At 37.2% G+C, this 7,586-nt stretch overlaps 1 pseudogene; it reads left to right on the forward strand.

The window, feature by feature from the left end:
• The window catches only part of LOC104867061, a 6,294-nt pseudogene extending 4,829 nt beyond the window's left edge, over positions 1-1,465 (forward strand).
• Positions 1,466-7,586: the final 6,121 nt, after the last annotated feature.

The raw sequence follows: 7,586 nt of genomic DNA on the forward strand, positions 1-7,586 counted from the left end.
GAGGAAAGGAGCTAAAGGTGTAGGGAAGGTGTGATACGTAGGGGAAGAACAAAAAGGGAAAAGAAAAAAATGTGAGAGAATGAAAAGATGAAAATAAAGTGTTTGTAGATGGGGAGGGGAGGAGGGGGTGAAGGGAGGGCAGAGGTAAGGGGAAAAAAATGAGAATCAAGACTTGCCATGTAAAGGTACATGATCCCAACAATAAATGTAACTGTACTGTATCCCTAAATGTACCAATAAACTCAATAAAAAAAATATGATCATGGGCTGGGAATAAGCATGTGGTCCTGCAATACCAGGCAGGAGGTAGGGTAGGTGCATTGGATCTGGGCTGTGAGGTGCTCAGAGCCTTGGATGACAATGCTACCTCTATTTCTTTAACAAGAGAAGAAGAAATGCAGAAAGGTAGAAAATGGCAGAGTAATATTTGCAAAGAGTTACCAGAACCTGACCTGGATGGAAGACTACTTAGAAAACAGCTACACACAGTCTACAGATAAGAGAAAAGCTTTAGAAGAGGCCAAAGTGTATATAATCTAATATCTAGCTAGTGTTGCTTGTCAAATAACTGCATTAGCTAACAATGTATTCCAGTTGCTGGACACTTCAGCTTCTCAGCTTTGAAGAATGGAGTCTTCTATCAATCATATTTCACAAACTATGGATATTCATAAAGAGAAAGTGGCTTGAAGAGAAACTGGTGTTTTGACAACAAATGACAACACAGCAAGAACTCACAAAATAATAGCAACTGCAAATATGGAATGTCCTGTAAGGTATATTTGGAAAACTATTAACTGTCCAGTTCTGGATTATGTGGGTCATGGTGTCAAGCATGGAAATTACCAGCCTCAAAACACTGACACATTGCTGACAACAAATCCTCCTACTCAGAAACCACCATGCCCTCCCATGTCCGTCCAGGGAAGGTTGGGAAGGAATACTCCTTATAAAACCCTGGGACCTGTTAACCCCCCAACAATTCCTAATGACTACATGACCAGTCCTTCAAGGGCTGGAAGTCAACCTATTCCAGGCAGGACAGCTTCTTTAAATCAGAAACAAATGACATAGCGTGGAAGTAGTGGAGGAAGTGGAAGTTGAGTGAACAGTGCTTACATCTTCTGTACTCACCATGAGAATAGTTTCTGATATTCCATATCCACCACCACCACCTCCACCAGATAATAGTCCCATGTTTGATGACTCTCTACATCTGCTCTCCCTCCCCTAGCGGACTGTGAAGAGCAGGCCGCTGCAGTAGTTCAGTATAACGATCCATATGCAAATGAGGATCCTGCCTGGGCTCCCAAGAATTAAATAGAGAAAGTTGCTGAAATACAGGATTATACAAAGGGATGATGAAGTGTCCTCTATGGAGAGTGCAATCATTTACATGATAAAGAAGAAAGATGACGGCTGGTATGAAGGAGTCTACAATTCAGTGAGTGGGTATCTTCCTTGAGAACTACGTTCATCAGTCATGGACTACACTGATTAATGTTTTTCCTTTTCTTTTAAAGTGGGTTCTTATTACTCAGTCATACCATGGGACTATTATGATTAACAGAATTGTCTTAATGTTTCAAAATGTGCTCATATTTTCAAGATATGCAGTTTTTTGGTGTATTTGAATGTCTACCCATAAGCATAAATCTGTGTCAGATTGCATATTTCTAAACAGCATCATATACAAGAGACTGCCCATAAGTGATTATGCTTACGCACTTACACATTGTTTACTTCATGATCAGGCTCAGTTTTCTGGGGAAGTGGGATATAATATTTAACAAAGGATTGAATCTGTACCATTACATGTTTCAGTGCAGCATGGTTACTAATGTTATGTCAGACTAATATTAAAATTAGAAAACAAGTGCTGGTGCTGGTTATACTTTTTATTTAGATTCATTTTTTTGAAGGATAGCTCTGCTGGATACGTTAATCTAAGTTGGAAATTATTTGCTCTTAGGGCTTTCAATACTTTACTCTATGCTCTCCTGGCCTTTAGGGTTTGTGTTGAGAAATCTACTGTGATTTTAATTGGTTTACCTTTATATGGCATTTTCCCCCCTCTGGCTGCTTTCAAAATTCTATTTTGTCTTGCTGAATATCTGAATTTAATAAGGACATGCCTTGATGAACTTCTTTTTTCATCATAACTGTTTGCTGTTCTATAAGCATCACTTACTTGTATCTTAACCTATTTTCTTATATTTGGAAATTTTTCTTTTATGATTTCTGTAAATGTATTAGTAAATTCATCTGTGTTGTCTTTTGACTTTTCTTTAACTCCAGTCAGCCTTAGATTGGTCTTCTTATCGTTATCTACTAGTTGCTAGATAATCCTCACTTGTTCTCTTACTTCTTTTTGGCCTCTTTGAGCTCTTCATTGTAATTCACTAGTTTGTCCTCAATATCAGACATTGTCTTCACATTGGTTGCTTCTACAATTTATGAATTCTGCACAATTTTTTATTTCAGGTATTTCTGTCGGACATTTTCTCGAGGACTCCATATCCTTATTGAACCTGTCATTCAAGTTTTGAAATGTTTTTGTTAGCTTATACAGTTTTTTTTACCTATGTCCCTGAAATTCTCTATGAACTCATCTATTCTCTTCATTCCTCCTATGAACATTTCAGAGTTCTGCTACTTCGTATTTTTTTCTTCTCCATTTGTGACCCCTTGCTTTGCCTTGGGAGAATTGAATGAACTCATGGCTCTTGTGTTGCCTTGCTTTCCCATGCCCATACGTGTCCTTCCTTCTTTCCCCTCCTTTTTTTGGGAGTTACTGCAGATTTAGAGCTAGAAAAGTGAGGAGAGTTTGTGATTTTTATGGAGATTTTTAGTAGGATTTTCCTTACTGTGAATAATTTTCAACTTTTATGTCTAGTGCAAGGATTTACTCTATTATTTTATTTAATTTATATTCTATCCCTATATTTTGCTGAAATAATTACTTCTGGTTATAATGGCATCAGCAAATTAGATCATTATAACACTTCTATATTATAGTCCTTGCAGTTACAATTTCACCTTTTGTACATCCTTTATGCACACTGTGACCACTTATTATTTGTGATTGTTCTGCAATGAGGTAGGTACAATGGAGGGAGAAGAATAAAGGTGGTTATATGAGAGTATTAGACACTAATGAGGAAATTTGTAGGAGTTTGGTGTACGACCTGATTTTATTGGAGTACTTTTAGTTGAGTTGAAGGGTCAGTATTGAGTTTTCAGAGGATATTTGTGGGGGCAAGTATAAGATAAGGGAAGAAGGATACTTTGTGATTGAGGGAAGCTATTTGGTTGTGAAAACCTGCTGTTAAAGAGAACAAGAGGATAGTAAAATGTGGGAAACCCAAATGCTTAGGATGGGAAGGATCAAGGGTTAATACTAGAGAAGAAAGGAGTGATTGTGGAGGAGGTAAGTATGGGAAATTAACAACTTGGAAGGAGTTTTTGTATTTGGAAAAGGAATTAAGAAATATGATAATAGTATTGTGGGGGGGTTGATGTAAAGAAGTTAGATAGGGAAAATGGAAAAAAAAAGGTTGTAAATGGGGAGGGGAGGAGAGGGTGAAGGTAGGGCAAGGACAAGGGCAAAAATGAGAATCAAGTCCTGTCATGTAAAGGTACAGGATCCCAATAATGAATGTAACTGTATTGTATACCTAGATTGTACCAATAAACTCAATAAAAAAGAAAAAATATATAAAAAGAAGTTAGGGAGCTGAGAGTAGGGAGAGAATCTAGATGCCTATTAAATTAGAGGCAATGGGAGAAAAATACACATAAGTAAAATCCTAGTAAACACAAAAAACTATAAAAAGACATAACATAACCCCACATTACTAAATAAATAAAAAAAATACAAAAACTCATACCTATAAGATAGTCAATGGGAATACAGATTAAATATTCCAATGAGACAGTTATATGTCATTCACATGTCACTTCTTTGCCAAAGATTCTGAGTGTTTACACCCCAATAACTTCTCTGAATCTTCCACTGGAATACTGAAGCTAACTCACACTAAGGACTTTTTTACCCACCAGGTTGTAGGTATTCTTTCAATCTGATCCAGTCCAAGTTCTTGGTTTAGGAAGGAATTCTTTCTGTCCCTCTCCTTGGGTATGATGGTGGAATTGGCAGACCATTCACTGGCACAAAATTGTCCACTGGGTACTTCTATACAATAAAATCAGCCAGAGTAGTAACAAATTAATCAATTACAGTGGAATCTATCCAGGCAAGTTGAGAACATATCACGAGACCCAAGTTTGGATCTCCCTTTAGCCTAGAGAATAATTCCACAGTTAAAGTGTAAGAATCATAGCAACCCAAGTATTTATGAGACCCACAAGACCCAAGTTTGGATCTCCATTTAGCCTAGAGAATAATTCCACAGTTACAGTGTAAGAATCATAAAAGCCCCAGTATTTACCCACAGCTATGTAATAGCTATGTCTCCTCTTTTGGTATACAAGGTATTGAACAGTAATTTTATACGGTCAATTATCTAAAGCAAGGAGGATTTTAGATCAAATAATGCCAGAGGGTGTAAAGAAAAGTAAAAAAAGTGTTTTTTAAAAAGTCTTCTGCTACGTGATATGAGAAGGAAGTAAGGGGGTAGATTCTAATGGTGGTAGATATATGTTATATATTTGAATGGGTAGCAGGGAAAACTGGGTATAAAATTGGAAGCAAGAAATGAAGATTCTATGGTTAATATAAATATTAGGAAAAAATTAAAATGAGACAGATGAAGAGGGTGAAAAAGAAAGAGAAGAAAGGATAAGTAACAGGACAAAGAAATCATGTGAAAAGATATGGGTAAAAGTACATGGAATGAAAAGGGACAGGGGAGAATTCTCTTGCTCTCAAACTATATTGAAAGGAAGGGGCAAGTGGAAGAGAAATCCACAAACATACACACACTCTCAAAAGATAAAAGGGGGAAAAGGATAGAATAAAGTTGGGAAAAAAATGAACAGAAAGGAAAATAGCAAAAAGGAAAAAGAAAAATTTATTTGTCTTTATTTTTAATTTATTTTCTATATTTTATTTATTTTTTTATTGTTTGGCTACATGGCTCTTTCTCACAGCATAGGAATAAAGCACAGAGCTCCAGCTCTGTGATTCTGCTCATCTGGAAGTATAAAGTGATGAAGACATCTGAATACAATGGGGACAGGGTGCCTATATGACTTTCCAATCCTAGGTAACTCAGGCTGAACATGGCCTCTGACCATGTGAGCTGGGCCCATGTTTACCCGCCCCAGCCCCTCAGTTGGACACCCTCAGCCTGCTCTATGACTGCTAGTTATCTCCTGTGGTTGTCCTTCCTGTGTCCACTCTGAGAATTTGACAGTGTGGAGCATGTCTTGGAGCCAAGGAGTTGCTCTGGGACCCAGGTTTGAAAATCTCTTTCCTCCAACTGTATCCCTACTACCTCTTGGTCCACAATTGTGGTGGCATGTGCTGGATGGACCTCACTCTTCAACTTTTTACTGTGGAAGGCCAATCTGGGACCAGTACCCCACATTTTCCTTGCAGGTTCCAACTGCTGCTAATTCTCTCAGTTCCCCTGTGGTTCTCTCTTCCTTCTGAAGTGTTCTATAATTGTCTTTGTATAGTGTTCTTTGAGCTGGAATCTTCAAAGCAGGATTCAGACATGGTTACCACATTGTGTTTGGTTAATTCATCTTGTATACCTCTTTCCTTTTATGATAGATTCTCCTCTTTTCTGTGTTTCTTGTCAATGTCCTCTGAGTTTCTCTGACACGGCTCCTCCTCTACTCAGCCGTATTGTATATTCCAGATCCTAGCTTCTCAGTGACTCTTTCCTAGGTTTCTATGATATAATTCCTTCTCTAGTCAGTCATGTTGAATCCTCTTTTCCAGACTTTTGCCTTGTCCAAGATCAAGTCCATTGTTGGACTGGCACTTTTGCTGTCCCATGCAGAGGGGAAACAGCACAGATCTAGCGACAAGTTGGTGGTGGCTGAATCAAAGTGTAGAATCCACAGTAGTGGAGTTGGTCAGGGACCAGCCTGCAGGCCTGAGCATTCTCTCAGGGCCACAGTCCAGTAATTTCCAGGTTTCTTTTCCCTCTTTCTTTCTTTCTTTCTTTCTTTCGTTCATTCGTTCTTTCTTTCTTTCTTTCTCTCTCTCTGTCTCTCTCTCCCTCCCTCCCTCCCTCCCTCTCCTTCTCTCTCTCTCTCCTTTCTTTTTTTCTTGGTTAAATCCTTCTCTGGTTTTTGAGTGAGGTTAATGCTAGTTTCCAGAAAGGATTGTGGCAGTATTTCTCCCCTTTCAATTTTATTGTAGAGTTTGAGGCGTATATGCCTTAGACCGTCCTTGAAGTCCTTGTATTATTGAATGGTGAATCTATTGTGTCCTTGGCTTTTCTTAGTTTATAAGATTTTATTACTACCTCAGTTTCATTACCTGTTACTAGACTCAGTATTTTTATATCTTCTTGGTTCAGTTTTGGTAACTAATATAGGTGTAGAAATCTGTCTATTTGTTCTATATTTTCCAATTTATTAGATATTAAGTAGTTACTGGGTTTCAGTGATGTAAATTGAGATTTACCTTTTGATTGCAAATTATATTGATATGGGCTTTTCTTTCCTTTCTTTTGCTAAGTTTGGATAAGGGTTTTTCTATTTTGCTTGTCCTTTTGAAGAAACAGCTTTCAATTAATTCTTTATACTTTTTTGCTTCAATTTAATTAATTTCTGATCTCATTTTTATAATTTTCTTCCTTGTAGTAGTTTTGGATTCAGATTGTTCTTGTTTTTCTGAGGCCTTGAGATAAAGCATTAGGTTATTTATTTGGTATCACTCTGGCTTTTTTTTCCTGATTTGGGCATTCATAGGTATAAACTTCCCTCTTAGTACTGTTTTCAGTGTGTCCCATCAGTTCTGGTGTGTTGTAACATCATCGGCAGTTGATTCTAGAAAGTGTTTGATTTCTTGTGTGACCCACTGATTATTTAGAGGGTATCACTTAATCTTCATATGACAGCATAATTTTGGTGATTTCTATTGCCATTGATTTCTAGTTTCATTGCAGTGCTATATGATAATATGCAAGAGATTATTTCAATCCCTCCTTATTTATTTGGGCAAATTTTATGCCCCAGTATGTAGTCCTTTTTGGTGGAAGTTCTATATGCTTCAAAGAAAAATTGTGTATTCTGTTATTGGGTTGAACACTCTATAGATATTTATTAGGTTCTGTTTGAAGGATCTAATACTCTGATATTTCTTTTTTCATTGCATTGTTATTTCTTATTTTAATATTGTAAACCCCCAGTGTGTAGCAGGAAATTGGGAGTTCCCTAACCATACAGCAGTCACAAGTTGGTTAAAAAAATAATGTCGCCTTCTGATATATTTATTGATTGTTTTTGCCTCATCAATCAGACTTTTTTTCCATTAAGTTTATTTGTACATTTTAAGTATACAGTTACATTCATCATCAAAATCTTGTACCTTTACATGATGCATCTTGGATCTTATTTTTTCCCCATACCACTGCTCTCCCCTCAAGCCTGCCACCCTTCCCTAT

This window comes from Fukomys damarensis, unplaced genomic scaffold (genome assembly GCF_012274545.1).
Source record: "Fukomys damarensis isolate Sample0158 unplaced genomic scaffold, DMR_v1.0_HiC HiC_scaffold_39, whole genome shotgun sequence".
Classification (NCBI taxonomy): Eukaryota; Metazoa; Chordata; class Mammalia; order Rodentia; family Bathyergidae; genus Fukomys; species Fukomys damarensis.